At 38.2% G+C, this 18,550-nt stretch overlaps 1 long non-coding RNA gene and 1 pseudogene across 2 annotated transcripts; one reads left to right on the plus strand and one right to left on the minus strand.

Moving 5' to 3' along the window:
* Positions 1 to 7,251: 7,251 nt before the first annotated feature.
* Positions 7,252 to 11,573, minus strand: LOC148726933 (uncharacterized; annotated as a pseudogene). Its single transcript, XR_015989741.1, has 5 exons — positions 10,490 to 11,573; positions 9,893 to 10,117; positions 8,963 to 9,191; positions 8,438 to 8,490; positions 7,252 to 8,223 (listed from the first exon to the last, which is right to left on the minus strand). The product of XR_015989741.1 is annotated as an uncharacterized LOC148726933 (transcript).
* A 2,500-nt stretch (positions 11,574 to 14,073) lies between these two features.
* On the plus strand, positions 14,074 to 17,975 carry LOC148726934 (uncharacterized). Its single transcript, XR_015989763.1, has 3 exons — positions 14,074 to 14,483; positions 15,737 to 16,057; positions 16,625 to 17,975. It is a non-coding gene; the product is annotated as an uncharacterized LOC148726934 (long non-coding RNA).
* The last annotated feature ends 575 nt before the right edge of the window (positions 17,976 to 18,550 follow it).

Consider the following 18,550-nt stretch of genomic DNA (forward strand, 5'->3'; position numbering starts at 1 on the left):
AGCTATAATTTTTTAGGGCAGTGGAAATCTGTCAATAGAGGAACCACACAAGGTTTAAGTTTAAGTTTAAGTTTAAGTTTAGTTTAAGTTTAAGTTTAATTGATTCGCCACAGGAATGGCAGGAGAAAGGAACGTTCAGAACTTTCATTCCAATTGACACCTAACCCCTTTTTTTACCCACCCATCCCACCCCGGGGAGGACATCCATCACACAGTAATCTCGTGTGTGGGAAATTAACGTCTCCTACCCCAACCCTGCAGGAGACGGGACCTCCATTTATCGTCCCTATCTGAGAAGACTAGAAAGTCTAACCATTTGCATATATTATTACAAAGGCAGCACTTTATTCTCAGTTAATTAAAGACCCTGAGTGTTGGTCCGGCCGGATTTGAACTCACGACCTCCCGCACAACAGTCCGGCGCTCTGCCAATTTTTGAATGATTTGGAGATTTTTTTATTGGTTGCCCTGTGCTTTTTAAATATGCCGATGATTCCACTATTCTTTCGCCTATCACTAGGAACAGTGACCCGTCTGCCGACTTAGTAGGACAGTTCTCAACATGGTGTAAAGAAAATAGAATGGTTTGCAACCCTTGCAATGTAAAGAGCTGGTTGTTAGAAAGAAAAATCACAATGTACTCTACTCTCCAATTAATAATATTCCCCAGTGTAATAGCTTCGTTTTACTAGGAGTAACTTTACAGAATGACGGAAAATTTGATGAGCATGTAGGAACTAAGCTTGTCAAAGCAAGCAAGTGTTTATACGTCCTACGAACTTTGAGAAAGGAACATTATTCTCAAGCAGAGATTGATCATCTTTTTATATCCATTGTTTTGGCTAATTTTAGCTATGCCCTTTCAGTCTATGGGGCATCTGAGTCTGATCTTACGGTTGTACAAAATGTTTTAGACCGATCTCATAAACGTCGTTTTATCTCATTTCCAATTTATAACAAGAACCTTTTAAACAAACGAGACCGAAACATTTTGAAGAAATTAAAATCAACGGATTGCCACCCCGTGAAAGACATCATTCCTGTCCAGAAGACATATGTATACAATCTTAGGGAAAAAGGCTGCGCACGCCCGAAAATTAATACACAGCGGTTTATGAACACATTTGTAAATAGGTTGATATTTAAGCTCCATTTATTGTAATGACATACTTTTTAATTCATAATGTGTATGTAGATTTCTATTGTAGTTTTTCCGGATTCATTGTGACATAAGATATGTAAGATACAATGAAATATATGAAGTTCATATATTTTGAACTGCGGTATTAGATACGTATGATGCACGATCCTCGCAGTAGATAGCGCTATTTAAGCAATAGCGAAAATCAGACCTGAAAAAAATCAGGCCTGTACGGGGCTCGAACCACTGACCTCTGCGATACCAGTGCAGCGCTCTACCAATTGAGCTAACAAGCCAACTGGGAGCAGGCCGTTAAGTTGATTCGTAATAAACCCGTGAAAGTGATAAATAAGATACAATTAAATATATGAAGTTCATATATTTTGAACTGCGGTATTAGATACGTATGATGCACGATCCTCGCAGTAGATAGCGCTATTTAAGCAATAGCCTGCTCCCAGTTGGCTTGTTAGCTCAATTGGTAGAGCGCTGCACTAGTATCGCAGAGGTCAGTGGTTCAAGCCCCGTACAGGCCTAATTTTTTTTTTTTTTCAGGTCTGATTTTCGCTATTGCTTAAATCTACTGCGAGGATCGTGCATCATACGTATAAGATATGTAGTTTTATCTTATGATGGAATAAAGACTTTTTATTTATTTATTTTTATTTATTGATATATGTATCTATTGTTGATTTAATTTTTACTATCAGATATGTATTACATTCCTCAAGGTAATTTATTTATCAACATCCTCACATATAATTACGGTCGCTTTTTCACAACTGTCTATTCATTGAAATATTGATTATTTCTTCTAATTGATTATTTACCTATCCATCATTAATTCAATTCAATCAACGAAATTCCTTATAGTATTATTTCTAGTAAAGAGCTTTCTACCAACTGCGTTTCACTGGACCACCAAAGGACTCAAAAGAAAACGACAACTTCAATTTGAAACCGTGAAAGGGAAACAGTTACAAACCCAAACATCTTGAAGTTTATATTTACGGTCTCACATCTAAAATGCCCTGGAGTCTTAAAAACTATGAACTTATCTCATTGTCCAAACATTCCCAACTTTAGGACTGATTATCAACCGTCTGTAGGAGTGTGCTTAAGAAAAAAAGTCCTCACCTAAGAATCTGTCGATAGTGGAGGCCATTCTCTCAGTTCACTAGCACAGATTCCTTCAGCGATGACAACGTCCCTAAAGCCACAGCTTGTTTAATCGATGCGGCTATATAAACATCTTGCAATTACTTCTGAGTTCACACTTAGCTCTTAGTTCTCACCTAGGATAACAGACACCCATAACCCATGAACACTTGTGTGAATGCATTTGTACTGTAGATGACCTGTAGAGGCCATCCCTAATTTTCATGGCACATACAGTTCCATGCAAGCTGTAGACACTAATTTCCATTGTCAAGCTGACGATATATATGTTTTTTCCCGGTTACATTGCCCAAACAGGATACCCATCGAGCCTGGGTACAGCTATTGGCGCTGGGGCATTCAGTGTCAACAAAGTACACTGTTTCTTCTAAGTCGCAATTTACAGCTATGAGAACAGCTATGAGACAGACAATGCACTAAATGATAAGCCCTGATTTGACCCATCTAGTGGTGAATACTTGTGGGAAAAGACAGACGAAACTTTCACGTTTTATAGCTAAAACTAGATTGTGTCATTGTACGGGAGACTCAAAACAGACATTGCAAAAACATTCAACGTTTTATTACGTGAATTTGCGCTTTTAATTTCAGGCGAATGTCCACAAGATAAAGGTAGCTCTGCATTTTCCTTTTACGGCTATAGGCACACAATCTAACTGATTTTCTTACATCCTTTGTTTCGAGCATTTCTTTTAACTATCTTCCCCTTATTGCAAGCATACCTTTTCTTTAGCTACTGTTCCTTACAAAGTTGGAAATGTCGAAATAGTGGTTATCAGATCGCGGCGAATGTGACATAACAGCATATCCCTGTTAGAGTTGTCCCTTTTCAAGAACTCATTCTTTATTTTTGAAATGTATTGAAAAAAAATGGAGAAAGCCTGACAAAATTTTCAAAAGACAAAGTATAGAATTACGAGTTGAAATCAAGGGTAAGTGATGTTGTTTCGCACCACGTATATATGACAACCACAAAGAATGCTCTTTTCTTTTCTTTTTTTTTTTCTTATTTTTATTCAATTATGTGATTCAAGGAAAACTCATTACTTGACTCGCGATTCGTGCGTTATCGGTTTTCGCGTACTATTTAATGCGGAATTCCCTCGTCAAGTAATGAATTTTCTTACAGTATCATGTTTCGAGGAGCAAATATTTCTTATAAATGGTACTCTAATAAAGGATCTCGCCCAAAGGTAATTTCTAACAGATAATTTTCAAAGACGATGTAAATCAATCAACACAACCTATTTTGTTCCAATAACCCATTCTCACAGTCAAACCTAAAGGAACAAGAGGCTTTTGTCGTTAAAAAACATCAGCGTTCACCAATGGTTTGACTCTATTCATACGGCAGTAAGATAGATATACTTTCCATCAAAGCTTAACGGTGCACAAGTTTAAGAAAAGCAATTGTGTTTAAAAAGTAATCTTTGACTTACAATGCACAGTACTGGATAAAATATATACCTTTATTGCAGCAATACGAATTACAACGAATGGCAAAAGTTATTGGCACAGCTCCACTTAGTAAGCGGTCGACAACCTTCGACTTCAACATCATAACAAATAGAAATCTTGAGATTCATCTTTTATAAGTTACTTAAAATTCCCCTCAAACTATGTTGCCTGAAATACGTGAGCACTTTGTAAACACCACGCAATATCTGAATTGGGAAGAGGAGAAGATCAACAAAAGTAAGAGAAAAGAATAAAAAAGTAACACAGCGTACCATGGCTTTTTTCAATCATTGCTGGTATCGATCATAAAAAAGTTGCATAGCGCCATCCCCATGTGTTATATTGATACTTTCAAGTATAGTTGCATGCAGCATGAAAAAGAGGTTAATGCAGTTTTAAACAAAGTTTTCCTCACCATTGAATTATGTTACCTGGATATCAATTTGGTCTTCTTGGCGATGATACCTGGTAAAGAGACACAAATCTGGATTTTGTTGCTAATGAAAATGAGACCCAGAAAAATCCTTAATTTTTCACTGATACATGATGCCAGAACTATTATGGACAATGATGTCCAATCTAAATTCCACTGGGTAAAGTAAAGCCAGAAACTGGAAGGCGATTAAAGGATATAATCCTCACAAACATGCTTGTATAAACCAAAAACACAACAAAATGAGCAGCCAGAGTTACTGGCTATTGCTGCCAAGTGTCAAAACAATAGCTTATACTTAACTTACCTACAGTAACCATCAGCCTCGCTGCATTTGTTCCTGCCACCTTAAAAATTAAAAAAATAAAAAGTTGTGAAATCAATAGATCAATCAAGTGGCCCTGCATTCAATACCAGTAGTGGTTATTTAAGATGAAGGAAGAGCATGTGCACTGCTGTTGTATGCTGTGATTTTACGTTAAAAAATGAAACAGCCTTCTAGATTTTTGTTAATAAACAAAAGAAATTGTTTTGCTTACCTTTTGAAGCGCCACCACTTTTATTCTTCACACAGCAAATACAGGACACTGAAATAATGACGATGACTACGAGAACAAATGCAATCCTTCCTCTAATGATACCCCATAATTAGCTTTTTGTCAGTCCTGAGGTGCAAGCACCACCTGAAGGTTTTTGTGGTTCCTCTGATGCTGTTGAAGAAAAGGAGATGGGTGGTGGAATACCTGTAGAGAGAACAATCGTCATTTTAATCTTATCAGCTAAAACAAGTGCCATAATGGGACAGAGACGGAAACGCCCACTCAGGCCCTTGGGAGATGTGAATTTCACTAATGTTATTTAGACCCTTGCATTTATCGGAAGTTGGTTTTCCGAGAGGTCCGCAAACTTTAATCGGTGATGTCAAGAGTCATCATCCAAGAGAAGATGTGAGAAAAAAATGGCGTCGCGCGTGGAGGTGAGATTTATCGATGAGAGAGATTTTCTTATCCACGGGAAAGGTTTTATCTTAAAAGATGATGCCGATAATCTATATAGGGAGGTTGATTCTACGATTTCCTTGGAGTGGAATGACTCGCTCGATGAAATATCAGACTTTGAGGAGGAACTGAGGTCCGGCGCGGACAGTACCGGGAACGACTTTCGGCTCCGTCGACTTTTTTGTGCGACAATTAATATTTCCTGTTCTCTGTTGGCTTTTCGCTTTAGGTTTCTTTCTTCCACCTTTATTTGGTACCAAAGTTCCTGCACCGAAATCACTGTCGTCGCTGTAATCGTACGTAGCGCTTGTTGAAGTTGAAAGTTCGCTATCAGGATGTGAAGCACCGTCGACCAGTAATTCCAACAAAAAGAAAAACACTAAAAAGTATCAAGTAAATCGCGGCGGGAATAAAAAAAAGAAAGCAACAAAGACGCTGACAAAAAAGGAACTAGACGAAGTTATAATGAAACTAGAGGGTAAACGTCCCATGTGCTGGAATTTCGTATCGGAACAGCTTCGTAAACAACCAGTCATGAAACATTTGGAAACCCATCGAAAGCTTATCGAGGAAATACTCGAGGCTCCCTACAACGAGCTGCGAAATCTGGTGAATCACATGTTTTCGGTTTACATGGAACATGTATCTGCAGTTGCAGAGGAAGCAAAGAAAGACCGCAAACTTCATTTGACATTGCGCTGGATGAACACTCTAACAAGCTATTTGGAAGGTTCATCAAAAAATTCAGAGGTATGTGCTCTAGTGTTTACCGACTTGGCCATTAAACATTCATCCGCTACAATTCGGGCCGTGACAGGAATTATGCACTCTCTTGTTTACGACTTCGCCCAGTCCGAATCGTACAATCTTGCTAAGCCTGTAGAGGTTCAGCAGAGCATTTTACCAGAGGATGATGTTACTTTGTACAGAATGTCAGGGGCAGCTCTCTGTCAAATGATTAAACTAAGAAAAGTTACCCTGTCAGCAAAGAAAGGCAAGAGAAAGGTCACTTCGCAAAGCAGGATTGACATGGAGCTTGAACTGGATATTTTGGAGAAACTTAAAGAATCTGACAAAAGCAGTCTTTCTCAGGCTCTAAAACTGCTTGATGAGGGTAATTTGACTTTTGTGAAGAAGGATTTTCTTAACTTTGTTAGGGATGCTGATTTGACAATCAGAGAATACGTGAATGAGAGGAAACTAAACAAGCACAAAAACAATTTTCTTGTAAGTAGTTCACTTTAATGTGTATAATGATGAGCAGTTGTTAAAATCTTTCAAATGGTCAATAGGAAAATGTGAAGCATTAACTACAACTTATCCTTCTTCTGTAATTAATAAGATACACATGTATACCGTGATATGCTTTACAAACTATGTAACACAAGAACAAAAGAGTTCTTCAGAGGAAAATTTGAGAAGGACTTGGCCAAATCTGGTAAAGTTGTTGAAGCTGGTCAGTCACTGAGAGACAACTTAAAAACATTTAGTATTACTAAAAAAAGGTAGACTATTAATTTTCATGTAAGAAGTATGGAACTCTAAGATGTTATATGATCACACAGGTCAGGACAAAACATACCAGAATTTTTAAGGTTAGAGAAATTTTGAGGGCTAAAGAAAACAAACTTATAAGGGAAGCCTGGCCCTAATTTCTAACCCAAAAAACATTTACACTCTTTACTTCAGTTTTTTAAGGTAAGTATCTCTAGTAAAACTAAATTTTCTTTCAGTCAGTTCAGGTATGTGATGCTCCTGATCTGCATGTGTGATCTGCATGTGTGATCTACATTGAAAAATTCCCTCCTTTAACACCTGTCACATTCTACCCAGCCACCAGAGGCTACAATTTGCCTGTACAAGCTGTGGCATACCTGTGAAAAAATTGTCTTTTTGCAAGCCAAGTCATACAGCAAAAATGTAATTGCTTGCAGGGGCAAGCAATACATGACCCTTAAAAACTCTTACATGTTAAGTTTAATGTACTGTTATCCCCATTCACTAAAGTCAAAGAACTTGGATTAACTTTTATGGCAAAAGGCCTATGTGCAATCATAAGAAACAAATGTAAGAGTGCACAAGCCTAGATTTTCATTGAAGAATTTTTGCATCACCCCTGAGTACTAATTTATATACAATATCACGACAGCTACCCTGTCCATGGGGTACATAGCCTACCATGGCTCCACGCTGGCCATAGGAATGGGAATCTACAATTGCAATGGCTTCTGTCTCCCAAATTAGAACTGCCACAGTGCGAAGGCTAGAGATCATAACAGCCACTTGCTTCTGTTGCCGGCTTGCCCTTGCTTGCAAAGTGGTGATCAGAGGTGAAAATCTCCTGATCGCAAATCAAACCCAATGGCTTGATCTTAACTTGAAATATGAAGATCATCTCCACAGCTCTCCACAGCATCTCCTATGTCAAGATTTCTAGCCTCTCCATCAAACAGCAGATCATGCAGAGCATTTCCTTCGAACATTGCCTGAACCAGTACTTCAAACCACTGACTTAGTAGGGTGCTTGCATTTAACTCTGGCAGACCATGTTTGCCAAACTGAAAGCCAAACAGCAAAGCAATAAGGGTACATGCATTACTTCCTTGACAGCCACCGACAGTTGACTGGCTAAGTTTACCAGAAAGGGAAAAATGCTTCAAACCAGTGATGCCAAAAGGATTGTACACCAGACGAACTGAGTAAGATGATCTTCATCCAGAATTACCACTTGTACTTATGAGTGACCCTGATACAAGGATTACATCATCCCTGTAACCACACTCAGAGTTGCTGTTGGCAATAACTTCTCTTCCAACTATGATTCTTGCTCTGAATTACCCATAACAGCTGGCAGAGAGGTTACCGCCAGCAGCAAATTTGAGCACACTAAATACAGACTCGATGGAGCTGCCATTTATTCGCAGGGGGCTGACAAAATAGCCTGGATATTCTGTATTAAACCACCTGCAGAACTGCAGGAAGCCATAAACCATCAGCCTTAACAGGTCCCATGTCTGACAAGGGAAACAACATTTTATCTGTCACTTCTGTGTAAATTATAATTCTATCAGAAAGAAATCATTTTCACACCAGAAACCACAAATATTATCACTTTTTTACTATTACCTGGTCAACTAAATGATTTGGTATTTGTGCATGCATAATCACTTTCACTTAAACACTTAAGTCAATTAAAATAAAGATAATAACAATAATTAGACATTGTACCTGCCATGCCAAGAACTTTCTTTGTCTAGCTTTCTTGCTGTTGTCCGGATACTCTGCAGGCAAAAAGAGTGCTTGAATAAATGTTTAGTGCATATGTTACAGATCAAATTTGATTTTCGGATAGGTAATTTTGATTTAACCTATTGACTTTCAATTTCCTTTGTTTCCTAGCCCTACAGCTGTAATTGATGAATAATTAGGGGTAGGAGACAAAGTAAATGGATAATCAACCATGACATAAAAAGAATTTAACCTGAAATCAAATTTAACCTGTAACACATGTAAAGTAAATATGCTTGCCCTACAGATCGAGTGGTACAAGGGAGATACATTTATCTTCGAACTAAAGTGAGCAATTAAGGGACGTTATTAACTTCATAGCAAAGAAATAAAAGTATTTTACGGTCCAAAAACAGAAAAATATTCTGCAACCACTTTAATTACTCAGTACCAACACTTGTTAGTATTTGAACACTAACACTATATATAACACTAACTTATTAGCCAATTAGCCACTTTCCTCACCAGTGTTTTGATGACATGTATGCCATTCTTTGAAGACCTGGAAGCCTTTCTCAATATTCTGCACAACACGTTGGTATCTCGGGGTAACAGTCATATGACTCGGTATCCCTTTCTCGAAAATGAGATGGCAAGCCTCCAAGTAGTTGCCAGTCATCTCTACCTCCAATGCATCAGCAGGGGGTGTGTCTATCCTCGCACGTTCTTGTAGAGCACTGATCATGTATCGTTGCTGCAGGAATGGCAATAGACAGATACTCAGACACATTGCTCAGAAAAGAATGGATGCTAACTTATTGATATCTACACTTAATTTTTTGAACCTTTTCACCTGTTATGCACAAACAAAGAGAAAGGCCGTTGTCGTGAGGTGTGAGTAGTCCAGTGGTCAGTGCGCTGGACTCTAGGTCAGATGGCCCGGGTTCAAGTCCTGGCTGGGGCTTGACGTTGTGTCCTTAAGCAAGACGCTTCACTCACATTGCTTCGTCTTCTCGGATAGGACGTAAAGCCGGAGGTCCCGTCTCCTGCACCTATCAATTAGTTAATTTCGGCAAGGGACGTTAAAGAACCCACATCACGAGATTACTGTGATGTGGTCTGGCCTGTTTACTGGGAAGGGGGGGAGGGGGCATCTGTAAAAATTTCTCCTTTATTAATTGTAAACTGCCGCCGGCAGTCTGGAAAAGTCCCCCGGACAGTGTTGTAAAGCGCATTAGAGCATTTACATGGAAATGCGCTATAGAAATTGATCTATATTATTATTATTATTATTATTGTCAATACACTTCTTAAAGCATTGGTGGAGAGTATTTCTTAATTTCGTCACTTGGTCCTGACATAATATAAACATACTAAACTAGCATGTACTGAGTGTATTTTATATTGTATTTAAATTTAATTATTGAGAAAAAAAAAGGTAGAGTAAATACATACTTGCATGATTTTTGCAGGAAGTACATTCAAACCAGTCCAGCTATCTTGGTGAACAAAGCTAAACCTAAGCCCTGGCACTCGTCTTCCTAGGTTCTGCTGAACTCTTTCCTGGTCACATTCATATTGATGTATGATGGGCAGCCAACCAAAATCAATACCATCCTTTTGGAATGATTTTGAACCACTTGGTCTAGAACTGTAAAATGCAGCAATGTTGCTTTTAAGCTGAAATAGTTAATTAAAAAAAGGATTTTTAATAAACTATTTTTAACATTTTTCATTCATGAAACTACATCATTTTAATCAAATTAGGTAAGAAAGGAGTCATGGTGCAAATATATAAACATTTGTATAAAGATCATTTTCTTTCGATGAGATTGCATCACTCTGTAGCATGACACATTTTTTACCAAGTAGTCACTCTTTAAGTAAATCTGAGAAAGATTCACACAGGGGACTGGAGGCGATGAAATTCAACTGTTGGTATTTCAATAACATAGGGCCTTTTCCAAAACTAATGATTGTCTCTTATTCATTCAATCAATAATTTAACGAAATTGAAAAAATATCTCAATATTAAGATTCAACGTTATAAACCTGGTGTGATGGGCAAATGACAGCAAACACTCTCTTATCTTTGCTGTCTTCATATGGATTATCAAAGAATGCTGACACAGAAAATGGGTCATCACCATTTGCAAGGGGGAGTTGCTCGTGTTTGTGGCCACAAAGAAGTCTGATCAGGGCAAGATTTGATGATGCTTTATCACACACCAGTATGCGAACATGGAAATCATACAATGTGAAGGCCTGGATTGTCCTCATAACCCATTCAAGAAGAAATTTGTGGTCCCATGAGTTTGCACAAGTGAAATAAGGACCAATAACATGAAACTTTGACGTTAAATCCCTCCACAAAAATTGAAGGATATATGAGGTTTTCTGTTGATCGTAATCCCCTCCAACACTCATATACACATCGTGTAGCCAAGGCAATTCCTCTGAACTCATAGCATAGCCCCTAATGGTCCCATTCATTGAATTCCAAACAATCTTTGAATGCACCTGTGTTTCAAGTAAAGTAAATTCTTCCAGGTAAAATCAGCTAAATTAATTAGTGCAACGTTGCTTCTAATTGAAGTAACTGTTAAATTGCTTGCACTAAAGATGATTGCACTAAAGCAATGACTTAATTTTGGTTCTGTCCTGTGTTTAACTTTTGTCAATTTGGACATCCAGAAATTCATAGTTTTAATTTTCCACACTTACTTACCTGAACTTTACAAGTGTAAAGATTTTCTACTGTATAAAATTTTTCTTTAAATAGAGCCTGATATAATTATAAGAAAAAACAAAAGAAAAAGACCCAGAAATACATGAACCAGCAGCTATATTAATTTATTTATACTTATATTAAGACTTCATTATGGTTGCTTTTACTAGCCTTTGTCTCATCAAAAGCCAGGACACCAATGCCCAATGGTCTTTTCTTTCCTGTATCAACCTGTATTTTGGTGAAATTTTCATATTCTTGCCTTTGATGAGCAATGTAGTCTTCATGGATCCCAGGCCCATCAGCATTTTTGCTAATGATACGTTGAAGATATTTGGTGCACGGTACTTGCAGGATGCCTAGGTCTCGAACAGCACGAAATACTGCTGGACTTCTGGCATAGATAGCAAGAGCTATTAAATAAAAGAAGTGAAATTACACAAAATCATTCATGATGTACAGTACATTAAATTGTATAAAACACAAATCATATGGTCTCCTTTTTCCTTTTACGTGTAAATCAAGAAATAGACCAAGAGTTTTTTTCTGTGTTTATGACACATTGTCAAGCAATTTTTTTTGGTTGTTTTTGTTCTGATATTTGGACTCTTGTGTACAGGGCAACCCTATGCTAGTAAATTCATGCTTTTGATGCATGCTTCTGACAAAAATTTCTCAGCCGGGAAAAGCATATGAAAATTAATTAAATAAAAAACTTACCAACTCTTATCTTTGCAGACGACCACTTATTACTTTGTCTTCCAGTTTCTAGAAGAAAGAGAAAGAAATGAATCGACGGTTATTACCTTAGTTCAGGGGACTGACATAAACAGAAAAAAAATTATTTATGCGCATGGCCGACATGTAAATAACCGGATAGCAAACGAATATTCTTTTCTTAAAATCGAAAAAGAACACTCTGCTTTAGACAGATACATTTACTTATTGCCAACCTTCATTCATTGTACATAGGCTACATCTATATAGTTAAGGCAAAAGGAAATGCAGCGAGCTCTGATGAGCGTTTTTAAGGTTCCGACCAATGATTTCAATTTAAAAGGGTGGCATAATGAGTATCACTTTACTTGTTAATCAACTGGTATCAAAGAGTATTTTTCACTGATTGTACATTTGTACATTTGCGTTAATTTGTTTTACAAACTACCTGCTTTACAACCACACTTTGTTTTTAAAATAGTATGAAAGAAATACGACTCTTTGAGTATCATACTGTAACTGTGGTGAAATATGGTAATGAAATGATGTTTATTTTGTGTTTTTGAAAAAAGGAAACTTGCAACTTCTTAACTTACTAGTCATGGCCTGGTCCTTGAAAAATGATTCCTTCTCCATCTGCCACATTTCACGGATAACCGCTCCAGTACCGGGCTTGTGATTGTCAGCCTCTTCCACTACTTTCGCTAAACCTTCTTGCCCTTCATTGCACGATTCAATTGACTGAACTAGTTTCACCAGCTCGCTATTCTGTTGTTGATTGACTGTCACAGATGTTCTACTGATAATTCAATTGACTGAACTAGTTTCACCAGCTCGCTATTCTGTTGTTGATTGACTGTCACAGATGTTCTGCTGATGATTCAATTGACTGAACTAGTTTCACCAGCTCGCTATTCTGTTGTTGATTGACTGTCACCGATGTTCTGCTGATGATTCAATTGACTGAACTAGTTTCACCAGCTCGCTATTCTGTTGTTGGTTGACTGTCACAGATGTTCTGCTGATGATTCGCTCCGCGATTCTTATGAAATTCTTTCGCTCTTTTCGAAGTTTCTCAAGCCTCGTTTTTTGGCTCTCCGGGCTCAAGAAGGGCAATCTAACTTTGGACGACACCTGCTGTCTTTCAATGCGCTCTTCTTCTAGCAAGCTCGTTCTTCTGTCACAAACAACAACCATTTGTCTCCTCGCAAGTCTACCCTCGCTGCATATGTCGCACATCTCGTCCGCCAAATCCAGCTTCTTCGGTTTATGCCTCAACTTGCACTTTCTAGCACTTAAGTGTCTCCAAGGCCAAAGCTCTTCTTTCACGTTTGATGGTTGAATGCGAATATCCGCGAAGATAGCATCGTAGTCTGAATTTCCAGGGTACATAACAAAACCTGAATATGGTCGAAGAACCTCAATCACTCGCTCCACAGACAATCGATCGTTCAAGTCAACTTCACCCTCATCGACAGTTTTATGGATGAATACCTGTAATTTATAATGCCCTGATGGACAGAAAAGTAATCTTACTGGATGATACTTGCCAAGTTTTTCACTGAAGGTTTTCTCCTTGCGAGGATAGACGCTGAGAGCTGCAGTTTGGTGATGGCCGGAGATCGCTTCTATTTCACAGTGCAGCGAAGCGTCAAGTTGATAGACTTCTTCCTCCAGCTTTTTTAATATCTGCACTTCTTTGGAGGTCCTGAGTTCCCGAATATACTGCTCTTGGGATAATTCCTTGGCTCTCTTCTGTTTCTTTTCAAGAAGACCTTTTAAAGCTTTAACCGCGAGACGCCGACTTCTTCTCACGGCTTTTCCGCCGAAGGAAACAGAATTGGAGTCTTCTTCGGAAGACAAAACCTCGCTTATCTTGCGCTTATGAGAAGTACCGCTTTCTGCAACTTCTTTTTGTAAAACGCACTCACCAGGCCCTTCAACAGACTCATCCGGTAAATTTATGCCGAAATCCAGACGCCTGTAAATCGCGGTCGAATACAAGGTCATGTTGATTATTCAACAGTCGCCATTACAATGCATATTATAAATAAAAGGGCTGGCGCGCTCAATTAACATGTGCGGACGTCTCTGGAATTAGACTTCCGTTTAATTGTAAGTCTAAAAATAACTTTTGTGAAATTTAGGCCTCACGGAACAGCGTACGCACGTGAGTTAATGAAAATTTCAGACATGCGCAGATTACGTCCCTTGTTGTGTTTGCTTCTCCCTTCTACGCTTTTAAAACCTTACCGTTGAATATCTTATCAAAACACAAAGTCTCTGGTAGTTTAATACTTAAACCGCGAAGACTGCAACGGAGTTAAGGATTCTACCGTTTTATTTTTTTTCCTTTCATCGACTTAGTGGTAGAAATGCAATTTTTTCGAACTGTTTTGTCATTCATTGCGCGTGGTGTTTATTATTTGGAATTTCGAAACGGACAAGTTCAAGAATTGGCATCGTAGTTTCAACGCAAATTGAGGTTTGCAGTCCACTGTTGTTCGTATTAAAGTTATTTTCATCTTTTTAACGCGCGCTCGAGATGTAGCGGAGGAATGAAGTATATCGACTGAGTAAAGCAAGCGCACGATGCTCGAGGTAAGATTATAAACTGGGTTATCTTGACCCTATCTTGGGGGTGTTGGTGGTAATAGGTCGATTAGCTTACATTCAATATCGCCCACCCGAGATCGAGAGTGAACTCCGGTTTATTCGTCAACAGGAACCAAGAGCAGTTAATTATCAATCACTTCTCGGGTACTCGATGGTAGTATTGATGATGTTTGACTGATATCGATTGTTAAATCAATGCTTATTTCTTTTGGGCGCTTTGAATGTGGAGGATCGACCAATACACTGATTCTTTTTCGACCACACTGCTTATTCATATTTGTGTTGGTCCAGATTTAGAGGCTATGACAAGTTGCCTGTATGTGAAAAAAGATTCCATCGTTGTAGATATTTAATAGGGGAAGAAAAACGTTTAATGGGGAGAGAGGATTCATTACGGGTCAGATTTGTACTACTTATCTTTTACACGGAATAAGGAAAGACAGGACAATAAACTTTGCACATTTTTAACAGTTCCAGTGTTCAAATCTAGTTTATTACTGTTATGCATTGTACGCTAACTGTATGTAACATAACATTGGCTGCATCACTTAGCTTTGCTCTTCCAGTACAAAATGATTCACTTAATGTACAAGAACACCTATACACAAGTCATGTACTTATCACATTAAAAGCTACCTACTGCTAATATGTTTAATTATTCATGTGCAACATTATAATGATATAATTAATCTACATGTAGTTAAATATTACATTTATTATGGTCTTAAACTGCTGTAGTAAAGTGACAGCATTTCAATGTTTGTTTAATATTCTACTAAGCTACAGTTATGCATAACAATTTAAAATCAGATATATTACAGCTTCATTTACCTACTGTTCATTTTGAATGTAATGTTCAATTCATTTAATTCATGATCCAATACAACATGATTAAATACATGCATGTCTCAGCTTTGGCTCCATGCACTTTACTTATACCCTGCAAAAGCAGTTACAATATTGCAAAGCTAACATGCTACATCCACTAAAACTGATATTGAGCTCTGTTCACTTAACGAAAGTGGCATATACAACATGCTTTTATCAGGTTAGTTCTCACATGTTGCATTGAAACATTTATTAATTTTTAGATGTGTCTCTGTGTGTAAAAATGCATTCATGTTGAGATACATGTACTTCATGCAGTGTGGGTTAGTGAAATCAGTTCTTATATACAAATCTAAAATGCTTAAAAATTACTGAGCCACCCCTATGACTACTTTATTCTTCATGTGTAGGCAATGGTGTAATATGTACAGTCATGTGGGACCTGGAAAGACAAGTAGTTGGAGGTTGGAAGACATATGGAAGGTTTTGTAAACACAACTGGCATTCTCTTGGTAGATCATAAATTGGTAGCTCCTCTCCATAGTTCCACACCTTTAGCGCTGCTAGCTGCATGAGTCTTGGAACTTGTCCATCAGGTGTACTGGTAACTCCCTCAATTACTGTTGGGCTGAATGACCTTTGTCCCCCCAGTGCAGATGTTCCCTTGGCAGAAGCTTTCCAGTGAAGTATAAGTTTGCGACCATCAGCTTTTAGTGACTGAATCATATCTGGTAAGTCATTGTTTACTTTCTTTTCTATCCAAGCTTTAGGGTAAACATCCTTTGCTGTAAGAGGCCCATGTGTGCTGTTTTCTCTAATCTTGTTCAAGTTGTTTCTTGCCTCTTGCAAAAGGTCTGTGGTGAGCATTTGGGCATATTCTTTCATTCTTTCTTCATGAACTTCACGTGCGGCTTCTGTGGTCCTGGTGTTGGTTTTGCCTCTGTGCAGAATGTTCTCAACAAATGTGATTGAAGCCTGTTTTGATAACTCTGACATGTTATCATTAAGATACAGTTGTGAAAGGTTGAACTGTCTTTCTGCAAGAACATTGTTAACTGGAAGACTAAAAATGTGCTTGGCGTAGAACTCAAACAGGTTTGGAGTGGCTTCTTTACTTATGAGTGAGCTCTGTTGTGATAAGGCCATTTCTTTGATCTCACATAGCAATTGGGGCTCCTTTAATTTCCAAAGAGTGGCCCATTTAATTCATCCAACTCCATCCTTAGAGACCAATGTGAGAATGTTCTGTCCATGAACATGAAAGGGAATGTTCACTGACTTTTCTTTTTGATTTTCAGATCTGAATGGAACTCCAAGAAGCTTTAAAACCGAAAGCCAGAAATTACTTTGGTATCTCTGATCAGCTCCCACTCCAAACAACTTAGGAAAAGTTAACCACTCTGCTCCATGATCTTTGATTACTTTAAGTGCTTCTTGTAACATTGACCTCAGCACTTGTTTGTGAAAATGGTAAATAGCTGCTGGGTCTCTCAATGACATCTTTACCTGTTGTGATGTTACAGGAAAATGTTCTGATGGAGACTTCAACATTTCACTTAACAAAACAGTTGCTGGCCTTAACCGTGCAAGGTAACCTCTGGAAAAACCAAGTTCTGCATCACTAAGCTTGGGATGTGTTCAGAGATGGAAGGATGAACTTGTCAAGGAATTCAAACAAAAACTTGATTTCAACTTGAATCATAGGACTTGAGCTCATCTTAATGACATCTTGCCAAATAGTGTGGTGGCTATCTGATTTTGGCAATCTTTGAAGGAAACACTCAGCAAGCTGTAGACAAGCTTTTCCATACTTAAGATACCACTGGAGAGTCTCATGATAATATGTCCACCTTGTGTCAATGAATGTCTGAGGAAGGGGTGGCTCTTTACTAAGAATACCTAGAGAAACATACATAACTTTGTATTGGCTTGGACGCTCATGATGGAGCCAAGATATTTTATATAGCAATTGTAAAACATGGGGGTTACTCATGTCACCCTTTGCTCCAAACCCAGCCTGGCACATTCTTCTCAACATGATGTTTAGTACATGTGGGTAGCATCCTACAAAGAACATTTCTTTTCCAAACATTTTGGTGTTGTTTGCTAAGAGACCATTTACTTTTCCCTTTTGGGTAGAGGCATTGTCCCTAACCAACCCCGAAACATTGGTGATGTCATATTCATTTTTCACAACATGATAATCCACATCAGACTGGTGTTTTCCAGACCCGCTTGCTGTAAGGCTGTTTGCTAGGACATAAGCTCGGGGCTTGCTCTCTCTAGGGCACCAGGTATGAACACCCACTATGTGCCTCTCCTCTCCTCCTTTGTGGGAGTCATCGCTCCAGAGATGAAAATCATACTTGGAATTTGAGAAGCACTTGCGTAAAATTAGATTGTCTGCTTCACCTAAGAGAACATTCCACTCAGAAAGTGTACTTGGGGAGACAACAAAGTTTGTGGGGGGGGCTACAATCAAACAAAATATTGAAAATCAGATGTGCTACAGGTGCCTTTTGATAAGATAACAAAGATGCATGTTGCATGTATCTGACACAAGCCATAAACATCAAAGTTCTTTGGTTGTATCCATTGTTACCATGTGCAAATGTCTCCACAAGAGAATATCCCTTTTTGACAAACTCATTGTTCCCCTGCAAGTTCTTTCTCAGTTTTGAGGAAGCAGATCTTGTCTTTAACTTGTTGCTGACTTGTTTTTCTTTTTTTTCAGTAGACGTAAGTTTGTTTTGACACTTTCTGAGTTGAATTTGGAGCCTCAACCCGTCCTTTTTCAATTGGATGTTCCTTCCTTTTACAGATACTGAAATTATGAAAAGGCGACAATTGAAATTAGTCAAATGTAACTCACGGATTTCACATGATAGAGTATGGAAACAAGGAATACAAAGTGAAAATATCCGACTAGAAATTCTATCAATAAGCTATGTTTAGAAACTCTCGATAGTGTATGACACTTAAAGATAAGCGTCGTTTTGATTTGCTGACCGAAGAATTAACTTGCCTGTACATTTTATTACTGACCATGCGGCCATATTGACTACTCTATCTTAACATTCAAGAGGTTGTTTTTTCGGCTTCTGTTTGGTGGGAGTGTTATCGGTTTATGATTAAAACCATTTAAAAGTGGTGTCAACTACGATCGCGCAAGTTGCAACCGGCGAAAATTCAGAATGGGAATGAAAATCAGTCACCGTAATTGG

This window comes from Stylophora pistillata, chromosome 7 (genome assembly GCF_964205215.1).
Source record: "Stylophora pistillata chromosome 7, jaStyPist1.2, whole genome shotgun sequence".
NCBI classification, from domain to species: Eukaryota; Metazoa; Cnidaria; class Anthozoa; order Scleractinia; family Pocilloporidae; genus Stylophora; species Stylophora pistillata.